This window comes from Myzus persicae, unplaced genomic scaffold, assembly GCF_001856785.1.
Source record: "Myzus persicae strain clone G006 unplaced genomic scaffold, MPER_G0061.0, whole genome shotgun sequence".
In the NCBI taxonomy this organism is placed as follows: Eukaryota; Metazoa; Arthropoda; class Insecta; order Hemiptera; family Aphididae; genus Myzus; species Myzus persicae.
In genome coordinates this window covers 98,388-112,245 of record NW_019103897.1, presented here as the reverse complement: position 1 = coordinate 112,245, position 13,858 = coordinate 98,388, and positions in this window count along the sequence as shown.

Sequence of the window (13,858 nt, the reverse complement as noted above, 5' to 3'; positions counted from 1 at the left end):
GTGGCGGAATAGGGTGCGGGAAAAAAACCGCAAACAGCCGCTGACGGCGGCGGACTGAGAACTAAAAGAGCCAGTAAAAAGTCACCGGGGCTTTCGTCAAGGGGAAAAAACGGGTATGACAAGATATTAATAGTTATTTCTGGTAACAAAAAAAAAAAAAAAAAATGAAAATGAAAAGAAAGAACGAGAAAAAATCAAAGGGGCTTTCTGCAGATTTTTCAAGAATATATTATAATGACAATGTTTTTTCATTATTATTTTATTAATATTATAAAATACGCAATGCTATATTATATTATATTATATACACGTTAAGAAAAGACAGTTATAGATATAAGACAAGTTAAGTATTAATTAATACAATAAATTACAATATACGTATGATATAGATTATAGGCGCACGTACGGTTTTAAATCTTTAGAGTTGAGAGCTTTTAAATTACAGTTTTGAAGATATGACCAGTGAATTTGATAAGCACGAAATTCTCATTTTGGTTCTTTACTGAAGGATGGCCTGGAATTATATTTATTCAAATACAATTAGAAAATAAATTCAACAAATCGTGTTAATAAAAATTGTAACGCAACTTAAAAAACCTTGAATGAAATAATTTTATTTGTATATTATCTAAACTATATAGTGCACCTATACATATAAAAGTAAAATATAATGTAACTCAATTCTCTTGCAAACGATATAATGCCACCTCTCCAACGTCTGTTTGAAGATTACGTTAATAATTATTATATTTATGTATTCAAGAACATATTTTATAAAGGCTATAGTTCCTCTATATATTCTATCATGTTGACGGGTATTTGATATTTAAATTATTATTAATGTTTCGATAACTCAGTAGGTTAAACTAATTTTAATTTACCAACCGTATTCGTATATTATATAACTTATTACTCAAAAGAATGGTATGAACGTGTTTGTGGTATAAATAGCTTAAAATTAGTTCAAATATTTTGAATATGTCACTGTTTATGATATAAGTAATAGTGAAATGTTCCTTGTTTGGAAGTTCAACCCTAATGCTTTTTAGTTTTTGAATCACAACAAACTAATAACGAATAACTAATTTTGGTTGAGGAAAAATCGATATTTTACGTTTGTCTAGTGAAAATAAAAATGTATAGAAATGCATTAAAAACATTTTGGTAATTTAAGTATATAATAGCATATAATATATATGTGCAATCACGATTAGGTATATGATAACGGTAAAGATTTGGACGAATGTCATTATCAAACTCGACATAACAGAAATATCGGTTACAACCACAATATGACCCAAAAACTTATCGATCGAGAAATGATGGGAGTAATTGTCTTGTAAAATATGTTTTGCATTTTCTTCAATATCGATTCTCAACGGAGCTAATTACCTATAATAATATCAGATTTACAATACAGTGGTTCGGTGACATTTTTGTTTTTAATTTATTCCCGGTGTTGTTGGACATACATTGAATAAATAAATAACTAGGTAGGTATCAACTACCAATATCAATGTAAATACGTAACAAAATAAAATATGAATAAATCAAAACGAAGTGTATTGTTGACACTGGGTTATTTTTTACGTTATAGAGCCTTAAGTCAATTCGATATGTTAATATTTGTTTCTTTTAATATTATACTACTATGATTTATGTTTATCTTACGTTTATGTTATTAATGCAGTTTGTTTATTTTACATGGTTCTTGTGTGTGCTGAACTTGGATATAGATATCATGTACATGTATGTTATATCGAAAAACAAAATCGACAATAATTAAAATACTTAAAAATACTAAAAAATTCGAATTTTAGTTCGTCAATGATATGTTCAAATAAAGTCACATAGATTAGGTCGAAAATACAACTTGATCATAATATAGATAGTATTATTTACACACACACATTTTAAAGTATAATAACATTGTTCTTCCAGTTATGTTACATTGACAAAAATAATGTTGTTTATGATTTTTTTTATTTGTTCTGCTACCTATATATTTTATTATTTATTATGCATTACAATCAAGAAACTATTAGAAAATATAACTAATCAAATCTTGGTTTACTGTGGAAATAATTTTTCCGGTGATCTTTAGTACAAATACAATTCAATTTTACGTTCGATAGTTTGTCCACAAATAACGCTATACGTATATTAGTTTAAATTCAATCAAAATGTATTAATTGCGCTTATTCAATATTGCATACGATGAAAGTGAATTTCTGGTGTTTACCTTAAAATGTAATTACGAGATTAATCATACCATTTTTCAATAAATTCACTTTGCTAGTGAAATTTTTTGAAATATGGACCATTGTCCATTGGGCATAAGTGTAAAGTCTATGTTGTATGCTTATTATTAGTATTAATTATTGATAATACTAATTATTGATAAGTAATTATTATGGCTTTCTGATTTAATATAATATTGATTATTGATTATACTTTAGTTAATGATAATTATACTATAAGTATATGTATTTAAACATTTACTATTTATTTGCACATATTTCTAATCCGCAAAAGACCCTGACAAACGTGTCAATTTTAAGGAGTTGTGTTTAGGCAGTTATTTCGTTGACTTGGCGGCCACTGCTCGAATTTGTGTGTAGTAAATTATCATTAGTGTGTGTATACTTCTCACCATATTTTATCCGCATCATGTATATATTACGCACCCACATGCACATGTAATTTGTTCATTGGATAAAAATATTCAAAATCTTTTATGTACTTGAAAATATGAAAGTGTTTCCAAAAGTCCTATTTAAAAAATGTAAAGATTAGGTTATAGTAGGTTTAAGTAACTAGTTAATTTTCGTGATTACTACGCATACCATTGCATCTTCCAGTTTATGATTTACAAAAGGTACAAACTTAGATACAGGTACAATGCGATCTAAAAGTACTTTATAGCCTATAGGATTATTTAGGTTTATTAAATCAGCATGCAATGCATATGTATGTATGTATGTTAAAAAATAAACGAATTATAGTTCTTAACTTTGATTGACAGTTGAAGCTCTATTTGCAAAATATGAGATATTTAATCCACTCAATTTTTCTCACGCCCATTACAATTAACAATTGATAAGCATCATTTGCAAAATATAATATATTTAATCAACACAATGCGCTCACACCCATTTAAAGAGAATAAAAGAAGCATTCCATTCAAGTGTCCGGTACGAAATACACTTTTCGGTATAAAACTACATTAAATAGACCATCATTAGTACCATTAAGTATTGTGCCTAATTGAAAGAACTGATTAAAATATAATAATATTTTAATAAATAGTTTGGAATTCTCCGAAAATTTAAACATCCGGAAATTCGATCATCAACGATGATTATATTCGATAGTGCATTTTTTCTATATTATAAAGTAATTCAACAATATTTGCATTGCATATATCTTTCCAAGGAACGCATTTTTAAAATTCCTAAAAAGTTTAAAATTGTTTAGCAATTTAGAATAATTAGATATAAACCACATCTAGATTTAAGTTGAATTTTTTGCAACTATAAAATTCTGAATCACTGTATTTTTTTTTAATTTGTCACGAAACAGTTCAAAATTAATTTAGAAACCATTTAGAGTATTGACTATAAATAATACAACAGTTACTAAATTTGTCAATACATATATTTATGCAATATATAAATTGCAATAGGAAAATAATAAAATAAAATATAAATCATTTAGAATTTATACATATGTTTTAATTTAATATTAACGTTTAAAAACATAAAATAAATAACAAAAAAAACTATGCAACATTTTATTTCCAAAAATGTTTGTCTAAAATTCTAAATGTTATTAAAGTGTAATAAAATGAATTTTATTATACTAACATTGTAAATTATATTTTGTTATAGCTTACCTTTTTTGATTTTTATAAATAGTTGATTTTATAAACTAGACATAACATTAAATGGAACTCAAAACATTTTTTTTGCCATGTTTAATATAAAAATTATCACTCAAAGGCATAAGTACTAAGTTCAAAGGCAAATGTGTAGTCTATATGGCAATACAGTATAAGACCAAAGAAAAAAAAATTACTTAAAACTTGAAAAAGATGTACAGTAATATGCATGATATTGTTGCACCATAATTTAAAAATATTATTGAGATAATTGCTTAACAAAAAAATATTATTACAACTTATAAAGAAGAAGGCCAATATTATAATAATACATACGATTTTAATTATTTCCAGAGATATGGTTATTAGGTTAAAGGTAATTAAAAATAGGACAACACAACTTCAAAGAAGCCAAACAAATTTTGGATACCTATGCAGTTTACAATATGTATTGGCATTCGTGTTATACTACCGAGGGGACAGCGTTTAAACGATTTTTTCACTTTAAATGTTTAAATTAAGTATCATCATTAAGCTGTTTGTCTATTGTAATTTTATTTTTCGAAATAATAATGGTAATTAGTGACAATAAATGATTGTACTCATTTTATTGTTTAAGTACAACAAATTCTTATATTATGACAATATAATTTTGCTGGATGTACAATTATTTTTTGTATTTAACATCTTAATTTTTAGTTTTAAAAACTTATTATTATAATACATAGTTACTGTATATGTTACTATTATAAAACATAGTGTACTATACATAGTTCTGTGATATAAGATACTGTACGTATATATACATACATTATACATATATAGGTTAGATACATATTCCCGCAGCTACTATATTTCTCTTAAGTTTTGTTAGCCCATGTATATCCGATACGTACATAATTTTATAACAAGGGTTAAGGGATCTATAAACAGTGGTTATGTTCTTGAAGTTACTGGGTCATTAATCTTATATAAAAAAAACGTTTTTAAACGGGATGCCAGAAAAAAAACGAAAAAAAAAATTATATACATATATATTATATAAATAAAGAAAAACCAAAAGAGAGGGAAAAAGCCATCATTTTGTGCACTAAGAAAACCACGGTTGTTATTTTTTTTATACAAGTCCCTAGGGTGACCCTGCAATATGTGTGCATAATATCCCTAACAATACTTGATACAGATTTTATAAACAAAATTCGATATATTAATACAATGATTGCTTACAGTCGTGATGTGCTCAAATAATATTATAATAACCGATTAAGAAGTGGGCCACTTTTCAATTGAGTAATATTGAGTTTAGCTATACCGCAGAAACTATCCTACCAAAAATAAAGTTGTACAGATGTGTTTTTTTTCCAATCAATGGTTTAGACCACATACATTATACCTATTATAATATTATGACAATCTATTAATTGTTTTAAAAAAACTATAGAGTAATATTATATACAGCAACATGATGTGAAAATAATTATCCGATTTTAACATAAAATATCAAAAAAACGGAGTGTATAATAATTTGTTTTTATTTATGAAATAAAATCATTACCATAGGGGGGGGGGGGACGTTTATCATCTTCTTTTCCCTTGTATTCGTCTCTAAAGTCTATATACGGGCTTACAGCACATATGCAAAGCAATGTTGGTTTATATAAGTGGCTTGTCGTGTTTTCAATAAAAATACTAAAAGAATTGCAAAAACCAAACAAAAAAATTACAATATTTAAAGTTTGTGCAAATTATTTTGCAGGCGAAATAAGAATAGAGAGCACAATGTACAGGTAGTCGGTGTTGACGGGACGCGTATTGTATATCATACATAATATAATAGGTATAATTTCCATTTTGATGACATAATTTAAGAGTCCGTGGTTGTAGGTGCACAATATAAAAGGGTGACGAGTTGGTTAATAAGATACGTGGTTTTTGGCTTCGACTATATAGTTTCGACGGTGGTATATGTATATTGTATACAAAAAATTAAGAGAAAAAAATGCCGAAGCCGAAAAGAGCTTATCATCCGTCTTGACATAGTTTATTGAGACGCTGTCGGCATGTGTTTTATCCCTCTTTTTACATTTTTACGCCACTGCCGCCACCACCAACCCTTATTTAAACCCTTTTTCATACACATTCATATATATATATATACATTATATATATTATGTATGTATATTTCTGTGTTACTTCCCCCCCACCTCCCATTTTAACACACAACAGTGGCTAAATTAAATATAAAGAGAAATATAGCGCAGACGAGTGACGGTAGGATCGAGAGAGCGGATGAGAGGGAGGGAGAGGGGATGAAAAAAAAACATTCACCCTCTAGTAGCCGGATAAATATGACAGCCGCCCATCCATCATTCACGCGACCGAGTTACCATACTACTACTGGCTGCCGCCACGACGTGACGTCAGACGTCGTTTTGTATTCGGCACGCAGTACCCTCCACAGACCGCACCATGACGACACCCCTTCACCACGGACCGATCGCGCGTATATACACGACTAATCAAGACTTGTCGTCGTCGTCGTCGTCGTCTACACGCACTCGCAACACATACATTGTATTGTGCGTGATACGACGACGAGTTCGGTGAACTTTACCGTACATAAACAGAATATTATCACACGTTTTTCGAATTTGTATTCGTTCTTATAATACCCACGTTGGGTTTGTTCGGTACGACAGTATACCCTTGTCCCTTGTCCCAAAGTGCACCGGACCTCGTACTATGTGCGCAGAATTTACAGTGGTTGGGAGACCCACCAGTGTCAGAAATTAGAATCAACATCGTGTGCAACAAACGGTCACCAAAAAAATGTGGATAGTGCTTACAACTTTGACTTTTAAACTATAAATTATCATTAACAAAATTCACAACACATTTACAATTTGATTAAACTTGAATGTTTATTTTATCATAATAGTTGCAAATATAAACTAATATTACATTTAATTAGGTATGTAAGGTTTGAATTTTAAAATTAATCATTATGAATAAAATATAACATAGTATAATTTATTAATTCAAATGTTATGTTATTCGAATCAATGATTGAAAATTTGTTTTCATATTAATAAAAAGGTTGCCGGTTTCTGAGTTATTTTTACGATCTAAAATTTATTAAGCTCATTAGGTATACATTATAATAAATAATATAATACATATTTCATATTAAACGGTTAAAATCGATCAGATTTATACCAAAATTAAACAATTTAAACTTGAGAATACGAGTTATGCGCTGTAATAAATAACAATATTTTTCAAAATATCGATCAGTTTTGAGAACAAACGCGTTTACCTTAAAAAACCGTCAGATGCAACTCATCGGGCACCAATACTGAGTTGGTGGTGTTCGCATGGATATTTGAAAGCGGCGGAAAACGGTCGACGGCTGCTGTCACACGACGGCTGCTGTCGCTTTTTATAATTTCGTTTTTATTTTTCATCTTTAAATCGACGAGACTAGTTTGAAGAGAAATAAATTAGCTATTAAAAGCATCGTAGTCGGAGCTTTTCAATTCAGCGGGAACTTTTAATATAGTCCGATAATCATTTTGACGGGTAAGAATACAAACGCAGAGGACGGAACGAGAAAGAGAAAGCTATATAGGGATTTACAGTTGGGGGAGTGAGCAAGCGAGGAAGAATGGAAGAGAAGTCTGTACTTCTACAGGACAGGGTCCGGGTCGTTTTTGATGAAGACGAAAACTTTTGGACCCCGAAAACTCTCCGACAGCGTTTTGGACAACACGCCAGTCGATGGCAGCGGATCGTCTTAATTAAATTTCTCGCGCCTTATGTTCTCCAAGTTTGGCCCACTCAACTATATATATATAGTATATACGCTCACACTAAGGTTTCCCTTCTTCTGTTACTTTTTCGACTAACCTCCTACCCCTTATAATCTCTCAACCTCCCAACTGCGGCCATTTACACGCCGTCAAGTCTTTCGCATTTATTACTTATATATACCGACGACTTGAATCCGATCAACCCCGAATCGTTGAAATGCTGCAAATGCGCAAAGTATTGTCGTCCCTCTTCTACTGCACTAGACACCGCGTAATGATTTGAAACGATGGTAGATGTCGGTAACGCGAGTATAATAAAAAGGAACACTCATTGGAATACTATAGAGAATAGTCAAATATATTTTTCGAAAAGTGGTAAATATGAATAACTTTCGTAAAACGGTTGTGCCTTATTTTATGGAAATTTTAAATATTAAATTGGTCCCCCTCCCTCCCTCCTGGCCACGCCTCTGATTGTGCATGTTGTTACATTATTCATAATACATATTATTATTATCTTCCACACAAAACACTTATAGAAAGTGTTAACATGAGTTTAATAATTAAAAATCTTTTTTTTCAAAAAAAAAAATCAAATTATGCAATTAAGATACTACAATATATACATTATATTACTCCGACAATATTTATTTTTGAAATTTAACTTCCTATTACAGGTCAAATTATACGGCTAACTCATGAAAATAAACTTTTTGTTTTATACATACTTTGAATTTACATTTTTAACGATATAAAAATATGTACTATAAAAACTATAATATAGACCATAGTCTAAAGATATAAGTTAGAATTTCTTCATAGATCTTGTTAAATTATAAAATAATATATGAAGTAAATTTTTTACATAGGTGTAAATAAAGTGTGTTAAAATATGTTTTATGCTTGAAAGTATAATTGACGTCTTACAGCATTATATTTTTAATTAATTTGACAAAAACATTTTCGAATGTCTATAAAAATGATCATGTAAACTTATTGCCTATATGTTATGACTATCATTAAATTAAAGATATACCTTCTTTGATCTTTAATCGTCCTATGTATTATATAGAGATTTATTTTGTTCTGCCTGTATTTTATTTTGAATTTGAATTTTTAAATAATTACAAGAAAATAATAGAGGTCACGATAAAAACATTTTCGAGGTAGGAAGTAGTCTACAGGTGATAATTATTATAGTAACTACTTATTAAATACTTTATTAAGTAATTATGTATATCTATAAATTATTTATATTTCTCTACAATCTCACTGATCAATCTTGGTAACTGATGAGACGATAGATTTGATAAGTACCTATACTTCAACTTCATTTTATGAAACATTTATAAGCACTTATCAGTTACCATTATCATAAAAACTCTTGAGCCACCAACGCGCGATTATAATGTTATTTGTGAATATTACTTGTATACTCCTCTCCTAACCAAAATAGGAAATAATATATTATTATTGTGTATTTGTGTATATAATAATATATTATAATATACACTTTGAAGAAAAGAAAAGAAACTTAAATTCGTTTTCTGATATCACTATATAAGTTTTTCATATCTCTGCGGGGCTTCTATTTTTGTTTTACTTCCGATATAGAAGAAGCATGAAAAAAAGGGGAAAAAAATCTCTGGCATCGTTTCTCTGGGGACCGTTCCATCTTTCCGGACCTGACAGACGGTATCCCCAAAATCCCTGGCCGCTGCTTAAACGGACGATTTGTGCCGACTTCCGACCCTCGTGCACAACTGTTAAATAATGATGTCTACAGCCCGTGTAGTAAGTACAGTTATACTCTTAAAAATATGCGATTCATAAGCGCACACCCAGCCGATGATTGACACTGGCGTCTATTAATTATGGTACGGTCCCCCGAAGTCAAAGATATAATTATCATACGTATTAAAAGACACCGATAATTCACAGCGCAACGTAATAATAATATATAAGTGTATCATTTGGATTTCGATTTTAGATGTAGGAGATAAACACTGGTGGTTATCCCGTTCGTAAAGCCTGTTGTTATTAACGTTTCGTGTGCAACGACTTGCAAAAGCGAGTTCAACCTATTGAATAACGCTAGTGCCGCAGAAACGGAAAACAGTAGGTATAGTGAATATAAGTTGCAATGATTAAAATAATATCTATTATAATAATTATACATAGTACCATACGACGCCCCATTATATTGTAACGTTTTTATAACGTTCGTTTAGTTTTAATAGGTATACATAATTTAATATATTATATTATAAAATATCTCCTGATGTTCATTGGTCCTATAAATTGTATGTGAATAATTTTCATTTCCCTTCAAAATGCATTTTTAATTACAATAGAGATTGGATCTTTGTAAAAATACCTTAATCCTCTTTTATATAAATATAAATACATGTCCTTTTTTTATACAGGCCAGTTAGTTCATTTGCATTTTTGCAACAACAATTTTGTACGTTTTACCTCTTTTTGTGTTAACCGTAACTGTATATAATATTTTACTTAAATTTCATTTATGCTTAATACATCAATGCAGATTATTTCGGAGGGTAATGTATAATAATATTATAATACTATTGAGATGTTATAAAGATTATAGATACCTAAATAATGTACGTAATATTAAACGCATATTTTATTTAAATAATATAATATATTATTTTAAAATACTTAAATATATACAAAAATATAATTGAAATTTTTTTCACTCATTGGGGCATAATTAGTTTTTATTTTATATGGCAATATTGGCAATATATACAAAAATGTGTTCGTCTTAACGATTTGATCGCATTTACTCTCATGTATTTCATAAAATAAGTAATTAACTTACAAGTAGGCGAGATCATATTGTTTTATAATGGGACAATAGGTATAGGTACTATCGTATACATTTATCTGCTGAGTTAGAAAAATGTTCGGTAATAGTATGCAAGATTAAGCTTACATGTTTGAAAACTTGCAGGAATATTGATACGGTTTAAAATCAATGTGAATACCATATTTTAAATAATTTATAAATTATAATCATAACTTTGGATATTAATCCTTGAATTTTTAGTACGTATTTAAGTATGTTAACTGCCAATAACAGAATGTTTTTGATTTAACAGATCGTCATAAACTATACCAACAGCGCTCTTTAATAATTGTGTTCTTCTGATATCAATAGAGTCTGTAGGTATGTAGATATCACGTAAGTATAAAACACAGGTCGAACTGCTAATATGCGCCGCACACCCCTCGAGTTTGTAGTACGATCGGACCAATGGAGTTAATTTTCAAGAATAAGAACTATTATCCGCAGAAAATCGCATAGACCATTAGACTCATTCCCTGCCAGAGCAGAGACACCGTTAGGCTGCTTTTTTTCTGCCAGTTAATACTTTCTTCTTGCAGTATACCGTAAATCTATACATATATATTATATACACACACTACATTCTACCTACGAACGTAAATCGCATTAATACACACACGCACATATGATATATACAGCAGGTACCTACTACTCTCGACGACCGCTGCAGCAAATCAAAAGTTGAAGAAGTCGACCAATAGGAACATAATATTTTAGCGCCGTTTTTTCTCCCTAATATATTATATTAGATAGGTACCCTGCACTCTGCAGTGACGTTTGATTAGCCAAGTACCATGTATTCGTCGTTAACTCTTTTCGGGACATTACATCGTTGATGTCGATTCGAGTTTTTGCCTGATGGCTGCAGTGGGGAGGGAGAAAAAACCAAAATAAAATCAAAAAAAAAAAAAACACTTTCCTGAAAATAGAACCATTAATGCAATAATGCCTGAAGTTCTAAATCATGATAATGACTATGCAGTTTATCGAAAAATTAAGGAAGAGTTTATATAACTACGAGATTTATAAGTCATGTATACGACATTTTGTTAGAAGTGCAAACGAATGGATATAGTGCATAATATATTATATTGGTACATCTCGTTCTCACGTCATCCGAGAACCAATATACGTGGCAAGGTAGGGAAATAATATTATTACTGTTCGTCAGACGATCGCGAGGAAAACGTGCGAGAACGTATAAAGACGATCAATCAACGGACGACGGGCAGGACAAATGCACGTCTCCACAGCGCACGGTGGCAGATCGCGAGTGACCGACGCGCGACTCGTTGACACGTCGACCAATGTTTTCGTGTATACGTAATACTACAATGAGAATAATACGCGTAGGTACCTATTATCGTTATTACTTTTATTTGCATTTCGTACGCGCATTCTCCGACGATGACATGTGATGTATTACATAAACAAAATATATATATACTTTATACATTATACAATAGACAGAATAATAAAGGCGTGTATATTTTATTATTAGGTATACATTATATAATGTGTAACCAACAGTTAAAATGGATCTGAAGGCGTTATTGCCCGTTTGTCCGAGGGTAGTTTGTATGTATATAGGTTAGGTTATCTGCTGCACTTAGCGTGTGCTTCGTACACAATCGAAATATAGATTTTAAACATTAAATCAAATACAATTTTTTATTACTATAAAAATGACTGTTTCTCTTTGAAATACTGTACTTCAAGACAAGTATCATCCTGTAATCCGCAAACGTATGCGAATTAATAATAACAACCGTAACGTAAAAACCTATATTTTTTCCAAATATGATTTTGGAAAAACGTATCCGACATTCTGGCGGAACTGTTGTTGATGGATTTTTTTAGGTGATTTCAGGTGAAAATGGCAGAACGAATACCATATATTATATAGTATAAGTATTATTTACGGTCAACCAATTTTTTAGTCAGCCGCCCGGCCGCTGTTCCGATGTTCGGCCGACCGGTGGTTGACGCGCGCGATAGATGCTATCGCCGTCTCTTCCACTTGCTGAGCAAACATAATGATCTAAAACACGCGTCACGTCGTCGGATTTTTAGCGCAACAATGGAAGTCGACATTAAGTCAGAACGATCCCCATTCATCATCGTGCGTTTTTATTACGGCACATTGTAAATAAAAAGCTCTTTGTAGCTTTATAGGGAACTCGTAATATGTGACCTGCACAGATTTAAATGTTAGCACTATTTTCAAAAAAATCATCACGTCCATAATTCAAAAATCGAAAATATACTTTTTAATAAACATTTAAAATCTGAGGTTTTGTAATCGCAGTATTGTATTTTGTCAAGATAAACAAAACTTCAGCATTCGAAATGGTGATTATAACCATTATAATATAACTTATTTGTATATGCGGCTCTTGAACAAATTAAAGTGACTAGATTTTTTCTTTTTTTAATCTTGTAATATCAATTTTGTTTTTTCTGTTTTTAACTTGTTTCAATTAAAGGCTTCTAACTTTGTAAGTATCATACAAAACTACGTACCTGTTATATACCTCGCCAAACGCGGAAGTATAGAATTTTGTTTCATAAAACTTTTAAATCATGAGCAAAGAACAAAAAAAAATGTCGCGAGAACGAGTGTCTTACGTTAAAATCACTCTCGCGTACCGTATAATATATAATATAGGTACATATATTATATTATCGTATACATTGAATTTATACGCGAGTTTTTTACGGCCCCAGCGGCCCCGGGCACATGTACCGACATTGTGTTTGTCTAGGGGTCCGCGACGGTTTTATGCGACGTAACGACGTGCATCGCGTATATTACGAGTATATGTCGCGAGCGGGCGACGAGAGCGTCATAAACTGAAGCCGCCGCCAATATCGTCGCCGCGTATTCATTTATATGTATGATTTTATATAGGTACTGTCGTCACTTCCATCCGGCAACCGCCGCCATCCGATGTAAGTATACACGATTTTATTTATTTATTTTTTACTGCCCGTTAATAATATGTTATTATTATCATTTCGAGTTTTATATCGGACTTGTTCGTTCTAATATTACTATTGGTTTTTACTGCTCGCACCCTCTATGTGGATTTATCCTCATAATAATAATATATTATAGAATTATATACTCGAGCATAAAAAATAATTCAACACAGTCGAAATGGGAAACATAAGTATTTATCATTTAATATATAACATTGTACTGTCGGATTGCGCACATAATGGTGTCAAATACCAAGGCTTCATGCGATTAGGTAGCGATTTCGGCTAAGGTTGGTTAGGTTATCACGTTCGATA